The sequence below is a fragment of the Canis aureus genome, chromosome 18 (assembly GCF_053574225.1).
Source record: "Canis aureus isolate CA01 chromosome 18, VMU_Caureus_v.1.0, whole genome shotgun sequence".
In the NCBI taxonomy this organism is placed as follows: Eukaryota; Metazoa; Chordata; class Mammalia; order Carnivora; family Canidae; genus Canis; species Canis aureus.
This window is the reverse complement of record NC_135628.1, coordinates 21,796,260-21,816,425: the sequence shown is the minus strand read 5'-3', so window position 1 is coordinate 21,816,425 and position 20,166 is coordinate 21,796,260.

The following is a 20,166-nucleotide window of genomic DNA, read 5'->3' as shown; positions in this document are numbered from 1 at the left end:
TCTGGCGCAGGGCTTTGCAGCAGGTTCTGGGGGAGGGGTGCTTGATGTGAAAGTGTCACTGAGGAATCCCTTGAGCAGACACCAGGAGTCCAGCAGCCCGCCATCCCTCAGGGGTCAGCATCCAGGTGAGTAGGCCCCTTCCGAGAGAATCCCCAGCTGGCCTGAAGCCGCACCGCCACGCAGGCTGGCTGGAGACTCCTTCAGCATCTCATCTGTCCTCCATAGGAAGGTTCAACCTGAAGAAGCCAGCATGACCTCCAGGCTTCCTAGGGCATCTGCTCAATGGCAAAACAGCTTTAGGGTGCTGACTCTCGGGGTGGAATTTTCCTTCCTCCGTGCTAACAGGAGACTTTGAAGTACAGGTGATAAGCCAAGACTCCTCTCTGATTATTAGAAGTTGTCCAATGGTATCCAGTCCTCCGATTGTGGGTATCAGTGACGAGCTGGCTGCAGCCCTAAAAAGATGAGTTTTCCAGCTAACAGGGAGCCGAGCTCTGTGTCATACAGGTGTGTTGATCCCCTACTAAATTTAGCAGCCGACACCCAGCCAAGAGAAAGAAGCGAACATAAAGAAAAGTCGATTTGAAAATACCAAAGAGATGTAGCATCACAGAGTCTCTTTAAACTACAGTGAATGAAAGGTGTTTTGGTGTCCACCATGCCAGGCAGCATGAAAAATAGAGTATCTACATAAAGCCAAGATCCTTTTTCAAAACACCATCCCGGAGTTATTTACCACTCTCCAACCTTCCAAACAGATCAGCTGTTGATTTGTTTATTTGTTACAGAACCAAATACATATGGCTGCTGGAAGCAATCAGACAGTGGTGGGGGTGAAGAGACAATTCAAAAACAAATTGATCTAAAGAGCACAACATACTGCAAAAAAGCTCAGGACCCAGGCACACCTTCCAACTCGTGTTATTCTATGCTATTCATACCACTTTCCTTATTTATGTAAAACAATTTTTATTTTCTTTTCCAGAAAGAATGCTGCCAATCGCCAGAGGCAGACATGTTTATCAAGCTGTGCATCTTGAAGTCTGACATAAAATCTGTGGCCTTTGGTACAGCTGAAAAACACTCTGTCAACACCATGGAGAGAGCAAGCCCGTGGCGCTGGCCTCGACCCAAGGCGTGCAGGGGAATGGACAAAAACTTGACACGGAGCCAAAAATTACAAGATGAGGGAAAGTCAAACTTGAAGCGAACAAACCTTTTCCATCGAGTCTGTTTAATATCTGGTGTAAGCATCCAAACCACAAATCGGTCAGTGCTTAGGTGAAAAGACAAGTTTTTCTCCCCTTTGCGAAGCTATTTTGCTTAAGCTCCTATGAATACATCAATTATATTAGCCCTGAAAGCGTCTGTCAGTGCAATGTTAAAAGGTCCACTATTTTACAGACTGCCCACTTTAGAAACAAAATACCCTTCAAACTCCCTGCCCTGAATTGCTTGGGCCGAAGAGAGCTCCAGAGGGGGAAGAAAAGTATAAACTCTGCTGGACCAAGAAAGAGAAGGCCCACCAGTTTTCAGTAAACTTGTATTCATATTGGCCAGCTTAATAAAATCCACGGCCACCCGCTAGCACTTGTGTGCTTGCAAATTCCTCAACAAGGCAGGAAAAAATGCTCTTTTGTGATAGAAGGTACGAGACCAAAGAGAAGGTTGTCAGAGGCCCCACCCCCTCTGGCCCAACTGTGCTTAGAGCCATAATTGGGAAGAGAATAGACATGCTGCAGAAATACCCGGTCCTGGGGTTTTCCTTCAGGGCAGCTCTCTGGCCTCCCAGTTGAGAAGTCTGTAGCACCCGGACACACACCGAATCAGGTTTGCATCAAGAGAAGCAAAATATGGTTGGAGACAGCCCACAGGCCTTTGCATATACGGGGGAAAAAGTAATCATGGCAGTTCATAATGGTGCCGTTCCTAGTGGACTTTATTATTACCTGGTGATCGTCAAGTCAACTGCAGTCACCCTTGGCTAAACTTCCAGAAGTGGAGTGAGCTCAAAGCTGTTGTTGTCATATATCATATGTTCTTTCCAGAGTCCCTCTACCCCTGCCTCTTCCAGTCATCTCTGTCCCCAATCCCCACCACCCTCTATTGCTTACCTTGGCTAACCCTCCTGAAATGGGAGAGTTTGAAGCCTTCATGCTATGTGCATAGCCAACATTCCACAAGATTTATGTCACAAAAGCCTGCAGAAAGGACAAATGGTGGGAAAGAGGGCCAAAAGGGGAAGCAAAAATAAATCCAACTATGATTCAACCAAAGGTGGTCCAGTACCTGTTACCTGGGGAGCATCCTGTGATACCTTAGGGGACATGGATTCAACAAGACAGAAAGAAAATGCAAATAAGTATCTTTATAACATTCTTGTTTTCAATTCAAAATCTCTTCCGAAAAACTGACTTTTTACCCTTAGATCATAATCCAAATGTGTCAAATTTGGGTGGGTGACTAGGCACAAGAAAGGGTGATTCTTTTCTAAGATGTTTACATCCATTCTCTAAAAAATAAGCACGGAGGGGGGAGTGCCTGGGTGGTGCAGTCACTTAAGTGACTGACTCTTGGGTTCTTGAAGTCATGATCTCAGGGTCATGAGATCGAGCCCCATGTCAGGCTCCATGCTCAGTGGCAAGCCTGCTTAAGATTCTCTTTGCTCCTCCCCCTGCTTGTTTTCTCTCTCTCTCTCTCTCTCTCTCTCAAATAAGTAAGTCTTGGGATGCCTGGGTGGCGTAGTGGTTGGGTGCCTGCCTTCCGCTCAGGTCGTGATCCCGGGATCCAGGATCAAGTCCTGCATCGGGCTCCCTGTGAGGAGCCTGCTTCTCTCTCTGCCTATGTCTCTGCCTCTCTCTCAGTCTGTGCCTCTCATGAATAAATAAATAAATCTTTAAAAAAAAGAAAATAAAGAAAATAAAATAAGTAAGTCTTATAAAAAATAAACATGGGTATAGAAGGCATTCGGTTGTTTGTGGTGAGACAGTCATGGAAGGCAAGCCCCCTGTATGAGGGATGAGGACTGCTACCCTAGGGTAACTTTTCCATAAAGTAGTCTGTTTGTCCTGCTCATTATATAATGAGCACACTGCAACCTTTACTCTGCCAAAAGGCACAGCTTTAGTGAACTATAGCCCAGCCACCCTGACTAAAAATTATTCTTATAAAGAGCTTTTAACAACATATGGAGATGCCTCTGATATAACAGTAAATGAATCAAAGTAAGACCGATAAGTACATTTTCAGTATAATCACAGCTAGGGAAACAATCGACATATAAGGACACCAATATTTCAGAACTTTGAATGATAGTTATCTATAGCTGGTAAGATTACAGATGATTTTTATTATTTTTCTCTATTTTATATTGTCTAGGTATTCTACAACAGGTAGGGACTTATTTTTTTTTTTTTTAGTTTTTTTTTTAATTTATTCATGATAGACAGAGAGAGAGAGAGAGAGGCAGAGACACAGACAGAGGGAGAAGCAAGCTCCATGCAGGGAGCCCAATGCGGGACTCGATCCCAGGTCTCCAGGATCGCCCTGGGGTGAAGGCGGCGCTAAACCGCTGAGCCACCCGGGCTGCCCGGGACTTATTTTATAATTAAAAATAAACATTTTTAAATAGAATAAAGTCCCTGAAAGACATCACCTACTTCTTTGAAACACTTCTTTGATTAAAGTCAGTTCTTTAATTCATGGATTGGGGCTTAGGACCCTCCTTTTCAAACCTAAAAGGACATTGTTAGAAGTTTCCAAACCTATTTTCTTAATGTGTTTTCTCTGATACTTAAAAGCTCTGTTGACTCTAACAGAACTGTGAGAGGAAATCCGCTGTTAACTTTGTCTATGTATCCAGACTTTCTAGAGCTAGAATTCTCTAGAACTACATTGTCCAATACAATAACCACTGGCCACACATGTCTCCTGAGCACCTAAAATGTGAATTGAGATGTGCTCTGAGTCTAAAGTACCTACCAGATACTGAAGACACGGGGGAAGGAAGAGAATGTAAAAATTTCATCACTAACTTCATATTGATTATACATTGAAAAAGTACTTTGGAGATATCGAGTTAAATAAAAAACATTACAATAATTTTACCTGGGGTTTTTTTTTTTTTCAGATGTGGCCTCTAGAAAATGTAAAATTACCTATGTGGCCACATCATATTTCTCTTTGAACTAAAATGGACTAGAATAAAGTTCTGCAGGACTGGATCCAATTATCCATCTACCATTTTTTAGAAAGACACAGGATCCCAAGATGCATAGACTGCTTGCATCAGCCGTGTCTACAGCCCCCATAAAACAAACTCGCCTACCCCCGCTCTCAGTTTTATCACACTTTCAGCGGTCAGGTAACTTCAGTCATTGGCCAGTGTGGATGAACTGAGGCCAATTCTAGGGCAGCAACACTTACCAGCTGCACCTAAAGGGAGCCTCTCTTCTTCAGACTCACACAGCCTACATGGCTCAGAGTTCTCTCACTCCCCAGCATCTGCCATGGGCAGCCCCTGTTCCCATGGATTCGCACTCGCACTTCCATGTGACACTTCATTCGAAGGGTGCGGTCCCCACTGGGGACAGCCTCAGCTATTGCCAGCTACCAAAAGACCACGCCTAAGGGACTCCCTTGATGTAGTTCTAGGCCATCTCTTAAAGTGCCCCCAGTGCAAAGCAAACTGGAAACCATTGCTCTTCAAAAGAGCAGGGAAAATATGAAAGGAAGGATTAGATGTGCCCGAACTGCCAAACCAAACTCTGAGAAGCAGGTCCTCCAGAGAGTGACTCAGATCCACATGATGTTTTCCAGGGACGATGTGTGCATGGGAGGGGGCGGTGTACATTCTGCTTTCTGGACAAAGCTACTTCAACTTTAACAGCCAGCCCACCCCACTGTGATCGAGTACCTGTGGGTCCCTTTTCCTCCCCACTTAGCACTGCTTTCTTTCCCTGCAGCAGTCACTGGAATAAATATTAGATCAACAGGAGGAGCAGAGGACACATTATCTTTGTAATACAGGGTGGGGAGATGTGGGGCGTGAGTAAAGGGATGATGGAAAGAAAAAAAGAAAAGCCTGCCCGGTGCTCAGTTCCCATCACTCAGAAGCAATGAGTTATAGTCTCTCAGAAAAGGCAAATCTGGGATCCCAGTCCCCTCTAGGACAGAAGGAGACTGCTTAACTCTGGATTTGCCACTCAGCATAGCCTTCTCCCTTTAGTGTTTATTGTTTAAAAGAAGGAAAAGAAGAAAGGAGAGAATGTCTCTAGAAATAGGGCAGACCTGGGCTCCCACAGGAGCCAGCCTACTTCCACCCAGCCCCAGCCCATGGAGACACCCAGAAGCCACAGATGGCAGCTACCGTGTCAAGGCTCATCAGGCTGCACTGAGTTAATGACTCCCGATTCGCCCCTCAAAGATGACTAACACACAGCCCTAGTCTAGCAGTTTTCATACTTTAAAATAATTTTCCATAGCGTTCTCTTTAATCAACCTCAGCGGACTCCATGTCCCTTTCATGACGGAGGAGTAGCTTCAATCCAAATTTTCCTTTGGGGATGAGGATCCAAAATCCTAACTCTGTGTGTGCCATACTTCTGAACTGTCTTCATTGTTCTCTCTGAAATTTTTTGGCGTGGCTTACAAATCAAAACATTAAAAGAAGTGAAAGCATAAACATAAGGAGAACAATGAAGATCCCGATTTGTTTGATTTTTACATTCTTGTTCTCAGGATAGAATTTAGGAAGCAAAACCTACACTCAACTACTTTAAATATACCTCCGAAATCAAGCACATTAAGGGGTGTTATAAAGGGTGACATTGTAAGAACATTTAATTGACGTGATTTGGGGGAGAGGGCTGACAGCATACAAGAAGGAATCGAATTTGAAAGAGAATTTGTTAATTTTTAAATGTCATCCAAGTAATTACGGTCATTATACCTCCCCATGTGCAGCAAAGAAGTAAAAATACCAAGCTGTACCGCACATTTTCACATATATATAATATATATATGCTGTTATAACACACACATGTGAACACAAACACATACAGTGAAAACAGATTTTAGACTTTAGCTCTTGCTTGCCAAGGTTCAGCCTAGAACAAATATTTACTGCGAGTTACAAAGTTTTCCTAAAGGAGGACCAAAATGGAAGCGTTTACATATGCTGTGAGTACTTTATATGTGCAGGGGCCACAAGAAAGATATAGTTTAATAAAAACATTTATGGACTTTGAAAGCAAACACAGTCCAAGAGGCTTGCACATGTGGGAAAAGATGATATTTCAGTCTAACACGTTTTCTCCTGAAGATCCTTTGGCTGTTGGCAGAGAACAAGCCCCAGTTTCCACTGAGGCCCTGCTAATCCTTATTGTAAAACATTCGCAGGAAACAAATAAAAAGAACAATGTGACGCTGCCATTGGAGACAGGGGCAGGGATGTGGTTCTTCTCTCTCAGGCACAGATAGAATCTTTCTAGAACTTATAAAGGTCGAAGGTCGTTGTATTGGGGCTCCCCAAACTAAACCATCCCCATCTCGGGACACCTGGGTGGCACACTGGTTGAGCGTCTGCCTTGGGCCCAGGGCGCGATCCTGGGGTCCTGAGATCGAGTCCCACATCAGGCTCCCCATAGGGAGCCTACTTCTCCCTCTGCCTATGTCTCTGCCTCTCTCTGTGTCTCTCATGAATAAATGAATAAAATCTTAAAAAAATAAAACAAACCATCCCCATCTCCTCCCCCACCCTGAGAGTATCTTTCTGTTTTCCTCTGCCTTCTCCCACCCCTCAGCCTACCCCCCACCCATTCGTGATGGCGAAATAAACCCAATATTTGCAAAGGATCAGATTTTTAAAACACACTGGTGTGCATCCTCGCTATTTCGATGCCTTTGGCCCTTGTCTCCACTTCTTGCTCCGAGCCGGAGAGCCCACTTCGTGTGCGTAGCTTCAGAACCAAAGTTTTGCACATCAAGTTAGCATTTTGCACTCACTCCACTTGGCTTGGTCTTGGGGGGGGGGGGGGTGTGTGCTAGCCCGTGTATCGTTAATGCTTCCGTACTCCACGCCCCATGAACCCCAGGCTGCATCCATCCACCTCAGCGCTGACCAACTGAGATCTTAAACTCTGAGCCATTCACAAGTCACACGAACAGAAAAAGGAAGCAAAGAGGAGTTGGACCAACTTTTGTGAACATCTCGCGGCTCTATCCTTGGCCTCTATCGCCCCCCGGTGGCTTCTCCGAAACGAACACGGCCAAGGGCTCGGCTCAAAGGTGCAAGGGTCCTGCCCCTGCGGGGACCGGGGCCCGCGCCCTGAGACGCCCAGAGGCCAGCCCGGGTGCGGGGGTGCGGAGGGGTGCGGGGGGCGGGGGGGCTGGAAAGAACACTGTAAACGTGGACGAAAAGGGAACTTCTGGAAACTCCACCGGCAAAACCCATCCCAACGAAAGAGCGTTAGATCTGAACAAAACCCCAAAGGCAGAGATCCCAAAGGCGGGAAACTGAGGCCCAGGGAGATCATGTGACTTGCTCGGGGTCTCTGGTTGCTAGGGCCTACTCTCCCCCACCCTCCCGCAGCCCCCGAGCCGCGCCGCACTTTCTGGGGCGTGGGGCGTGGGGCGTGGGGCGTGGGGCGTGGGGGTCCGAGGGAGGAGGTGGCCTGGTTCTGCCGCAGGGGGCGAGGAGTGAGCGGTGCGGGGGCGTCGACCTCCAGGACCCCGGCCACGGCGGGAGCGGGGCTGCGGGGGCTCCTGGCCTCGGCCCCGCGTGGGAACGCGCCGCGCCCCGGACCCCGCAGCGGCCGCGCCAGCCCCCCAGGCCCCGGGCCGGGCGGGCGAGACACAAAGCGGGCCCCGGGGCGGGCGGCGGGGCCTTGATGGATGGATTCACGCCGTCTAACCCCCGCCGCGTCGCCCGAGGCGGCCCGTCCAGCTGCGCCCGCGGGCCTCGGGTGGCCGCCGCCCGGGCCCCGCGCCCCCGGCGTCCCCGCGCCCCCGCCCGGCTCCGGAGGGCCCCCGGGGCCGGTGCGGGGGGTGATTTACAGCCGCGCCGGACCGACTGGGGCGCAATCACTTCAACCGGGAAACGGACTCCCGAGGCTCAGCCCGGAAGAGGCCCTGAAAGGGGAGAGGAGGGGGGCGGGGGCGCGGGGGCGCGGGGGCGCGGGGGGCGCGGGGGCGCGGGGGGCGCGGGGGCGCGGGGGGCGCGGGCGAACCTCAGCTCCCCGCGCGGGCCGGGCTTCGGGGGGAGGCGGCCGCGGCCGCTCGGGCCTGGTGCCCACGTTTCCGCGGGGAGCTGAGCTCCCGGGGGGGCTGCGGGCCACAGCGCCCCCCCATCCCCGGCCTGCTGCCCCGCGCTGCCGCCGCTCGGTCCCCGCTGCACGGCCGAGCCCCCAGTGCGGCCTTCCCTCCGCACCCTGGGGCCCACGTTACTGGGGGGAAGCAAAAGACACTCAGGCTCCGTGATGAGGAAGGGAAGCTGCCAGCTCCCTGGGGTCCGGGGCCAAACCCTGGAGGGCCCCCAGGCCGCACGTCTGTCTGTTTAAACACAATTTGCACCCACACCCCACACCCCCACCCCCGCCCTTCTTGCAGCGCAGAAAACGAACTTGAGAGCAGCGAGACTGTGCTTAGAAACCTCAGGTTCTCCTTCCCATCGCCCAAGAGTTGAGGTTGCTGCGTTCTCTGCGCCTCCTCATTACTCTTCCTACTACCTAAGAGAAATACGCGCTCCCCAAAGTGTTTGCCGTTAGCCTGTCTACAATGCTCTCCGATCCTAATTTTGCTTCGAAAGGAGTGGGGAAGGGGGGCGGTGGGGGCAGAGTGCAGATAGTGAATAAAATAAACGTATGTTTCAACTTGAATTAACAAATCCGAAGCGGTAGCTCTAAAGTAAAAAATAATTGTATTCGATTTTGTATGTATATGTGACTGGGTGTGATGAGTTTTCCTACCTACAGTTTGTGATGTTCATCACTAGAAACCGGGGTTGGTCAAATGTGCAGATCCCCCTGCTGCAGACACTAGGGATAGGATGTTGGGCAGGACAATTAGGCACACTTAGGGTGTCAGGGGGGAGACGTGAGTCCCCGTGGGCACTGTGACCATTACTTTCTGGCGAAACAGAAGTCAACAGACAAAGCACAAGTAACAAACCCGGTGAATCTTTTTTGCAAGAGGAGGGCTTAATGACTAGTTTAAGAAACTTTCTTTTTAAGTAATAAAGATGCCCATTTAAGATCTATTTTTAACTCCTGACTGCAGGTTTAAAATGCATAATTATGGAGCAGAGTGATCACAGGTAAATGTACAATGATTCTGCTTGTAAAAATGAGTGGAGAAATCACGAAGTTTCCCAAGAAGAGAGCGGTCAACCCTGTAAATAGCCTTCCTTGCTACTTTTCTTGGGTACTTGCTTCTCCCTTCCCTTCTGCCCTGTGCAAATACCATTAGCTCTTAGTCTGGCCTCGAGGTAGGGGCGGCACGAATCCCTCTCTTCCTGACAAATTTAAGCAGAAAAACAGATATATTCATGAAAAGAAAGGCAGATGAGAAGTGGAAGTCAATCCTTTCCAGGTTCCCCTTCCCCACAGCCGCCGCCCGGGTTGGCGAAACAAAGGCACTGCTTCCAATTACAGGGATTTGCGAATGGCAGGAACGTCTTCTCTATCTGTAATCGGGGTCCCCAAATAGGCCCCTAAAAGAGCTTCCCAGCTCTAACAGCAGCTCCACCGAACCTCGGACCCATGCGTCCAGCCAAGCTCTGCTCCCGGGAAGACCTCTCGCTGGGAGGTTTAGCTGCACCCTACAAGGCATTTTAATGCTTAAGAGGCCCTGAAAAAAACACCCTCAGAAACCCAACAGCTTCCCATCCTTATCTTTTTAACTTGCTCGGAGTTGTGCTTAAGGTGAACACTTTGCTTTAAGGAAATGTGTTTGCAAACACTTTCACTGGATGAGTGTTTTATTCGCAAACTTTTCCCGGGCAAAATCTCAAGAGTTAAGTGTTTCGCACTAAAAGCAACAACCAACAAAGTTTATTTTCGCATAATATGTAGCTCCTTAACAGTGCGAGTACGTTCTCACTTCATTTAGCTGTAAAATATAAAAGTGTTGGTTTTCCATTTTTCTAAATTACTGACGGGGCACGGGGAGGGTGGCGGGGGAGGTCGGGGAGGTACAGGGTCTAGGAGGAGATCCTTAATGCCATCTGGCGGTGCCATGCGGAATTTCGCTGAAGAAGCCAAATTTACTGACCATATGTGCCTAGAGTGGGCTTCTCCAGGGAAAGGCTTTGTAAATCTCCTCCTTTTGAAATCAAGGGGGGGAAACAGCCTCCTTCTCGAAGATTGAATTTAAAAACAGATTCCCTGTCTTGGTGGGAATGGAGAGGGAAATTCGGTGCGTTGGAAGCCCACAGTTACACAGATTTCTGGCTTAAACTATCATACGTGTGCACGGCATAGCTCTTATATTTAGGGGGGAAAAGGATGCATTTATATTTCGGTGACATAGAAGTTTGGGAACGGCCAAGACGAGCTGTAGAGTTGAACATTTTGCTGCATTTATTCAGAGCCGGCAACTGTGCAATACCCACCACTGAACACGTGAGGGCGTGCTCAAGCATCGCTGGCCCCTGGTAATTCGACACCTTCCTTTATTTGCATGAACTGCTTTGATTGGACGTTAGGCTTTTAAAACATCAATTCTACGTCAAATCGTTGTCAACCAATCAGCAACCGACTCCAGCGTGATTGGTTTCTCTGGTAGGTGTCAATCATCTGAAATTTGCATACTAGTCCTTGGGTCGCTAGGAGCCTGTCAGTCGGCTCTGGCAGCTGGACAGGAAAGAATCCGACGGAGAAGAATGAAAAATCACTTTGTTCTAACGATACGAAAGAAAAGTATTATTTTGCTCCTTACTTAAAAATAAATTTAAGTGCGTATTTACCTAATAAAATAAAGACATCCAATTAAACAAAAACAATTATCCAAGCCTTGTTTACCAATTTTATTTGATGCTTGCTGCTTTGAAATATTGATAAGTAGTAGTCAAAGGCAAAATAAAAAGCAAAGAGAATATTAATACTAATAATTATGTATCGTAAATGATTATTTCAAAATTTCAGGAGAGCATGAGGCCTCGGAATAAAAGTACTGTGATAGTGTTTTTAAGAACACGGCTTTCAATACTTAGGCAAGCTGAAAGCACTGCTTCAAAAGAAAAAAAAATGCACGAACGGGAAAATTTTAAAAGAACATTATTTTGCTTTTAACAGTCATATATCTCTCACACTCTGCTTTTTATCTATTTTACCGTGCACTCAACAGACAGGACAGTAGTTGAATGGAGCATCTGTAATACTTGTATTTGTACTTTCCTCCCCCCCCCCACACACACACTCCAGAATGAAAACAAAGGGGAAAAAAAAAATCTCAGGGCCTACTAAGAGCTCACTGCCCATTTTCAATCTCAGAATTCGTAAAACCGAAGCTTTAATTTGCTAGCGACAAAACTCACCCTGGGCGACTGTCATTTAAAAAAAAAAAATGTTCACCGCTATAAAACCTTTCCTATCTCCCTAAAATATATGCAAACACGAAGCATCGAACTAACAGGTTGTGATAGGAAAACACCCTCCAGCCTTTCCGCCCAGCTCCAACACACCGAAGAAACTTGTCCGAGAGGAGAATTTGGATGCAACAGGGCAACGGAGCCACGTTTCTCCTAACCCGCGGAGCCAGCCCTCGGCTCTCAAGAATTTTGTACGAGGCGTTAACAACCACAGTGCAATAGGCTGCAGTCGTTTCTACGACACGAGCCAGGTTGGGAAATTAATTTTAAACTTCACATTCAATCACTAGCGAATTTTGCCCCCCCTCCCCGGTAGGTATTTTATTTATTTTTGACACTCGTGTCTTACGGGTTGCTACGTATTTCCAGTTTTGTTTTTCTTTCCTCTTTCATTTTTTTTTTTTTTACTTCTTTCTCCCTTTCTTTTTGACTTTTTGCTTTTTTCCTGTTTTTTTTTTTGTTTTTTTTTTTCCTTTCTTTCTTTCTTTCAGTTAGGGATTACCACCGAATTTCCGGCGTCTCTGGCAAGTTGGTCCTGATTTGCATGACTACGAGGGACTCAGATGTGCTCGCGCCCGCGTGTACCCGAGCCTGCAGGGGACCGGGCTGGGTGGGAGCTGAGCAAAGGTGGGCAAGAGGTGTGTGGGCTGTGATTTAGTGCGCGCTTCGCAGGAAATGCACACACCGACACAGCGGCAAAATCACATCTCTTCCCGGGTATTTTTAAGTATCTTCTTCAAACACAGTGGAGCATGCCTTCTACTTCTCCTTGCTCCCTTTCCAATTAGCCTACTGCTGGAGACCCTCCCTAAATCGCTTCCAGACCGTCTCCCAAGCCCGGGGAGTCTAGGTCTGTAACTGTCAGCCCTTCTGACTCAGCGGAAAATGCCCGCGAAGAGGACTGCACCCACAGAGCGGGCAGAGGCAGCCTGAATTCGAGCACTCTTCGCCGCCACTATCACCACCAGCACCCCCGCGCCCCCAGCACCCCGCCGCCACCCACTCTCACGCACGCGCAGGCGCGCACAGCTGTCAATCACACGCTCACGCCACAGGGAGCATGCGCACTGCTAGACTCCTGCCCCCGCCGACGCCACGCCCCCTCCGCGCGTCACCCAGCCTGACAGACCAATAAGAGGGCGGACTGGGGGGGCCGGGCTACAGGGAAGCAGCCAATGAGGACGCGGTTGGGAGTCAAGGTTTGAGAGGAGTAAATCCTCCCGTGCTCCACGTTCAGTCGCGCCCGCGATGATTTATGCGTCCCTTTTATTATTTGTAACACTTTGGGAAGTTATTAAAAGGAAGATCTACTGCTTCCTCTTTTTTCGGGTGGAACTGGATGGCAATTTTGTCACTGGCCCCTATTAGGGAAGAGCGAGGCGCGGTGGAAGGCGGTTGGATGCTGGGTTTGTTTGTGTGAGTCCTGTTTTTTATTACAAGACAGATTATCCTTTTCATTACAAGCTGTAGACAGGGCCAACTTAGAAGGTCCTCGTGGCCGAATGATCTTCGATCTCAGGGAGCTGAAACCTGATGCCTTTCGACTTTCTTGTCTGTACTCTTGGCGTTGGGAAGAGCCCCTTAGGAAGGTGTTGCAACCTTTGGTTGCAAGAAAAAGAAATAAGCAACCCCACCCCCACCCCCCCACCCCCCCACCACCACCTCTGCCTTAACACCGAGTAAACCTCGGCCTTTTTCCGCTTGGATGCTCATTAAGAGTTAGTTGACTTTGTAGCGGATGCAATAAAACTTGGATGGTTTCAGGCCCCAAACAATCCTGGTTTCTGTTTTTCTCTCGCCCCAACCACACCCCCAAGGAAATTGCCTTTTCAGCAGGCGCCTGCGGGAAAAAACCGCAGGAGACAGATTCCCCCTGGAGACCTGCAGTTTGGGGGCTAGGGGGAGGCGAGTGCGGGCGGCGGGGCGGGGGGGGGGGCGGGTGGCGGGAGAGGAGTCTAAAGGTATGGAAATAAAGGGGGGCCAAGGTAAGAGCGCCAGGGGGCAAGGGAGATCTTTCCCGTCCGAGTTTGAATACTCTGGTCAACTAGGAGAGGAATCCACAAACCTGCTGTACCTGGAGGACGCGCTGAGAAGTTAATGGTCACCCACAGAGCCACTGATCACCCCAACCCTGGCTGGGCTTCTGCTCTGCGAAGGAAGATCCATCCCTGAGAGTGGAACAAGCGAGAAGGAGCCAAAAGAAAAAGGAAAAAAAAGGGGGGGGGGACTTAAATTTACTACTCCCCACCTCCAAATATAAATAACAGATTCTAGCGTAAAACACGATTCCAAGAAGTCAGAGGGGACAGACACTATGTTGCCTCCGTTCACTAGGTCACAGTCAGGAACTTCAGTCTCTGGTCTGGAAGGGTTTTTTTTTTTTTTTTCTTTCATTTTCCTTTTTTCTTTTTTTTTTTTTTTTTAAATTATGAAAATCCATATAGGGAAAGTTGCTGGGGGATAGGAGTGGGGTGATGAGAGACCTAGGGAGGAGTTGGAGGAGGCGGGCAAAAAGAATCAAGAACCGTTTGATCGCAGGGCTGAGTTGAAGGAAAACAAAACCGTGAACTTCAAAGCTCGAGCCTAATCCCCTTCAGGTTAATTTCTGCTTCCTAAAAAGTTGATCAGGGTCATAAATCACCTGCCCCGCCCCTGCCGGTCCCGGCTAAGCTCCCGAGGGGTTCTCCCGCTGCCGCCCGCCACTGGGGCGCAGCGGGATTCTCCAGCAGGAGGTCGACTGAGACCCAGGCCTCCCGGGACCGGAGGGCTCCTGGGGCTGGGTGGGCGGACGGAGGCGTGGGAACCCGCTTAACCGGAGGAGATAAGGGTCTCAAGAAGAGCTGGAAAGGGTACAGACCCGACTGTGGAGGTGGCCTCTGCAGATGCAGCTTCCCTGCCACCCGGTCCTAAAGTAAAACCCCACCCTCAAGTGTGTCTGGAACACTGTTTGAAGACGGTTACAGCGTGTTTAGAGATTTGCAAAGCTCTGCCGAGCAGTAAAGATTAGAAGAAAGGCCTGCCTGAGATCTGTCAAATGACTTCCGGTAGCAAGGCTCCCTTTAAACTCGGGCGAGCCCTGCAGCCTCTGATCTTGGCTCGGTCCCGGCCTGTAACTCCACGCTAGACACCGCGCTAGGGGCACCGCGGGACCAGGCGAGCGCTCTGGAGGGGGCCCTGCTTTGGGGATGTGATGGTAAAAGTCAAGTCGAGCCTTTTCCACAGGCTTTTCCGCGCGAAAAGCCCCAAATGTGAACTAAACAACTTGCAGTTGACTGTTAGATTAGGGGGAAATGTCACCTGAAGGCCGGCCCTCCCTAAATGAAAGCCATCCGAGTGGCGGTCAGGGAGACGACCTGCGCTGGAAGGCCAGGAAGGTCTTCATCAGAAAGGCTCACATTCCCAGCAGCAACAACAACTAAACAGAATTTTAAAATCAAGCCCAACACCATTTGTCAAAAGTCTAAGAGGCAGTGATCCTTGTAGTCCTTGGTCGCTTAGTGGGCTGCAGCTCGTAGGAATTCTCGGCTTTCCGGGATTCTTCCCAGGCGGGCATTAACGTGGGATGTCTTTCCTCTGAGAATGACAGCTAGTGTGCTTCTGCGTGTCCCCAGAGCTGCACTCAGATCGCGCATGGGATGCGACTGTCGCAGAACCAACCCAAACATGGAGTTTACAGCTGGTGCTCACCCAGGCCAAAATAACTAAAGGAGCTGTGGACCAAGGGGAGGGAGAAGAAAAGTTAAGGAAAGAAAACAAACAAACAAAAAGTAAAGAAAAGGCATCTGTTGTTGGACGTCAGTGGACCTCCCTCCACTACACTGGAAGAGGTGTTTTGTTTTGAGTTTGAATGTTGTTAATACTCTGAATATGAGATGCAAAGAAGTATCTGAAAATAAAAAATCAAGCTTAGCAGACATCGTTGCTCTAGATGAACAAATACTCAAATTCACACGTGCAAGTATTCTTTTTTCCACGGAAAGGAGAGTAACATGATCTGTCAATAACAAGACACGCACATACACACACCAAGATAACATTTCCAATTTTAAAAGTAGATCATAATTCTAAAGTTGATCAGTCATGGACGTGTTAAATGGTTTAAATGTTTCATGATCCAGGAGTAAATACGGGATTAAGTTCCAGGAAAAGAGGAGTTGGAGATTTGATCATTGGCCCCACTTCCAAGGAGAAAATTCTTCTTTTCCAAAATAAAGCTACACTACTGATAAAAAAAAATAGAAAGCATAGAGAACCCCAAGAGACAAATTCGGGGGGGGGGTGTAAAAAAAGATTATGTGATGCATTGAGGCATATTTAAAGATCAGGCACCAAAATAATGAAATTCAAGGGCAAATTAAAAAAAAAAAAAAAGCAATGAGCATTTATTTGAGAGACAGCCCCGGGTCATAGGAGGAGCAGCAGAAGTGACTGACCTCCGACTCCCCTGCAACTTGCTCCGCGTTTTAACGTCGGTTTCTGAACCCCGCAGCTGAGTGCTGGGCAAGGCGTGCATCTGCAGCCCCCAGGGCAAAGAGGGGTTCACCTCCACCTGCGCGTGTGAACTCAGCCCAGAGACTGTGGAAGGAGAGCCCAGGACTCAGTGACCCTGCTTCCCAGCCCGCGAGGAAAGGATGACAAGGACAGAGTTTTCCCTCTAGAACTCCTAACTCCGTGCGGCCAAGTGAATGCAAATATTCTCGACAGCTTCGGAATTAAAATGATTTGCTAATAAGCATTTTCCGGGGTGGGCGGAGGGGGGCCTGGACCTGTGTAAACTCGTGGTATTTACATTCCTGGAGGCCCCCGACGAGGAACTAGCACGGCGCTGGTGCCCTCAGCGCCTAGAGTCCAGCCTCCCAGCACCGGGCAAAAGATTTTCAAGACCAGCCCCCCACCTCTGTGAAAGACTTGGGGGCATTCATCAGGTCTGCAGTGCGTTTATTCATGGCCGTAGTTCAGAGCTTTCTAAACGAATATGAACCTATTATTTACATCCGCTCCTTGCACAGATATTTATTATCTGTAGGAATATTTAAGGGTCTGTACTCGGCCAGCCACCTTTGACAGGCGCCGTCACCTCACACTCCGGAGTAATGGACCACACTGTGGCTGCATTTAATTTATTGGGGTGAGAAGTTACTGCGGGAGGTTTCCAGAGGGGGCCTTTGCCACGAAGAGAGAGGCCGCGGCCCAACCCCGTAGGTACTTAGAAGATTATATATAAAACACTCAAACACAACAAAATATGAGAAACATTGCCTTAAGGTGTGTGTTGTTAACTAGGGCCCAGGATGCTTAGGGCTCTGAACTGGCGTTAGAACTCCCTGAAAATGAGAAAGCTAACCTTGGGCGGTGGTGATGGGGCTCTTTAATTCTGCAAATAAAAAATAATAAATAATAAATAATAAATAATTTAAAGTTGATGACCACCACCCACATATAAAGAAAAAAATCATTAAGGAGCCCTAAATGGAAATTTACACAAAGAGCTTGATGCTTGCATTGGGCCCGAATAGACGAAATCTGAGAAGCCGGTATAATTAGGAGCGAAGTAGGCAGGATTTTTCGCTTGCTTGAAGGCCATAGATCAAAACAAGCAACACTGAAATCCTTTAATAGCCATGCCATTGTGATAAACTCAAGAGAGCTCAGGGAACTGGCAGCCGGCTACCTGGTGTTAATATTAATGCGTTTTTAAGCCCGAATATTTCAGTGACTCCATTTTCCCTCTAAACTTCAAGGCAACCAAGATCTCTTAATATTGTCATTACCACAGCCGACAGAGGGAACCCGATCCGATGTGGTTCTAAAACAAAATGGGATATTAACCGTGTTTGTTTTCACTTTGATCCATAGGAAATAGGTCCTGCGCCCTGTGACCCATTAAACTAATAAGATTATACACATCAGCAGAGCGGAGGTTCTAATTGTTTCCATCTGTCTCAGATCTTTGCATTTTAAAAACTGATGAAAATGGGACTTGAGCTACAAAAAAAGAAAATATATTGAGAGCGAAAGAGTAACAAAGCTGAGCCGGTCGGAACACACGTGAAATCAATTACTGAGGGAAAAAAACATAGGTGTATATGGTGTGGCGCTTTTGAGGAAGAAAAAAAAAAAATGCGGGGAAACCATCCTTTAAGGTGAGGCGTTCACAGGTTCCCTAAAGCTGACACACGCTGGAGAAAGCCAGCCAATCAGAAGCGCTTCCGGAAGACACTGGACACCTCCCCGCCTCCTCATGAATATTTAAACAGCTGGGTTCCAGGATTTCTCATTTAAATGTTCAAAGAAAGGAGACGCGCAGGCTCTTCTCTCATTGGCTTGCTCACTCCGAGGTGGGGCAAGAGGAGGAGATTCGTAAGGAGAAGGGTTCGCCCGGAGCTCTCATTTGCTTCCATGGCCCTCTTTTACGTCATCGTCCCGCTAAGCCAATCCGTGAAGCTCGCTTTTGACAAGCTCCTCCGCCCCGCCTTCCTGCGCGTTTAGCCAGCCTTAGCCAATCGAATGGCAGCATGTAAATGAGAGAACTCGAGTTTCTCGCCCCGCCCACTGCCCCCGCCCCTTCCGGGGGCGTGGAGAAGCGGAGTGGGAGGGGCCGAGGGAGGGCGGGCTGGGAGGGAGGGAGGTGGCGGGGCAGCCGGGCGCGATTAGGGAAGGGGCGGAGAGAGCCTGACACGTGGGACTGGGTTTACCTCTGAGCTTCCTCCTCCTGGCTCCACCTCCTGCCGGGCGAGATGCCGTTTGGTCATTGGCTGGATTCAGGAAAACGGAGGCGATTTTTTTTGCGTTTTTGCATAATGAGTGGGCGGGAGTCCCGCGCCTGTAACCCGAGATCCGGTGCCCGCCCGGCTCCGCGGGGGTGTGGGCGGGCCGGGGTGGGTCCCTAACCAGCCTCGCTCAGCTTTCGCGGTGGGCTTAGTTAAAGAAACAAAACGATTTTCTGAAAACCGTTTTAATTTCGTTTTAATTCACCCTTTAGAGGGAATTCTATATTTCCAAGCGTATCTTTTCGTTTATTTTTACCAGTCACCCGAGGTGGTGCCGTGAAATAAGAGGAGATTTCCAATACTTCCAAAAAGAAAATTAATTTCCTTCCAATCTGCGTAGGGTCCGCTGCTCTCGCTGGCCCTTTTTGAGGCGGAAAAAAACAACAACAAAAATTTATCATAAGTGACTTTTGCATTAGAATTCATTGTTGTTTTTACTATGAATTCCTTGTCTCCCTAATTTTCTGCTAGCGGATGTAGGGAAAACCGAGTTGAAGTGTGTAAAAAGCTGAGAAAGGATGGAAATTTCTTGCGGGCTAAGCGTTTGTGAATTGCTTGTGAATGAGGCAAGTGTTAAAATCGTTTCCAACAGTACTATGCCCCAGGGATAGGAGGTTGACATTTTTTAAAGAAGAGAATTATTTTTGTGATTCATTTGGGTTTTTTTTTTTTTTTCTTACGAAAATTTCCCTTCTGTTTTCTGTCCAATTGAACATAAAGTTACAAGTTTTCGGGACTTGTGACATAAGCTGTCAGGTGACAAATAATTGGAAAATGAAAGGACAAACATGGATTCCAAGAAACTGAATTTTAAAACACCAACTGTGCCTTTACATTGAAAAATATTTCTTAACAGCTTTCACGGTTCCAAACTAAAATTTGGGAGTGTTTGTTCATTAATTTAGATTACTCTGTAAAATCTGAATAGTCAATAACACCTTTTGATGGAATAAAGATGGAGAAGGGGTGTCTGGGGGAGAGGGCAGGCTTGCAGGGCTTATTTAAACTGAAATTAAATTAAAATTCATAGCAAAAAAAAAACCCGAATATATTGAATTCCGCCCCCAAATCCTGTCTTTATCTATCTTCCTCTTGGAAGACAAATGACACCTTTCCAATTCTCCAATTCCTATAATCCTCTGGCACAGAAATGAAGGGATTTCCAAATGATTTCTACAATAATAAAAACCTGAATGTTCTCTCAACAGAGTATAATGGTTCCAGGAAAGTTAAGATCAAGGGTAAAGGAAACGTTTGATAGGTCTGTGTGGTCTGACTTCTTTCTTTAAAATACTTTCTCACCTGTAATAGAGGTAGAGATTTTGCTTAATTACTGGCTTCCTGGAGTGGTATCAATGTGTTCAGTACATTTAACTCAACTCATATTTAATTTTGTAGTCTTAAAAGTAAATGGCTTGAAACATTTTATACCTACTCAATGAAATTATATTCAAAAATATTATTCCATTGCTAACAAGTAATTTAACTTCAGAAATACATGTCAATGCCTATGATATTCCAAGCAATTAAAATAATACAAATCTACTGTTAAGCCCAGAAGTATGTCAGTTGATAATTTGTCAAAATTAGTTTTTGAAACTGAGCCATAACTAAGATAAATAAAACATTAGCACTTTTATACACTTGATTCTTAATAATTATAAGTGGCTGATTTTACAACCTGATGGCAAAAAAAATTATATGTTCAGATTAATCAGTTTTAGGAGTTAGCTCTATAAGTTTTAATAAGCTGTGTGTGATGAATAAAATACCAACTTAAGATACCTAAATGAAAATGTATTTAATCCA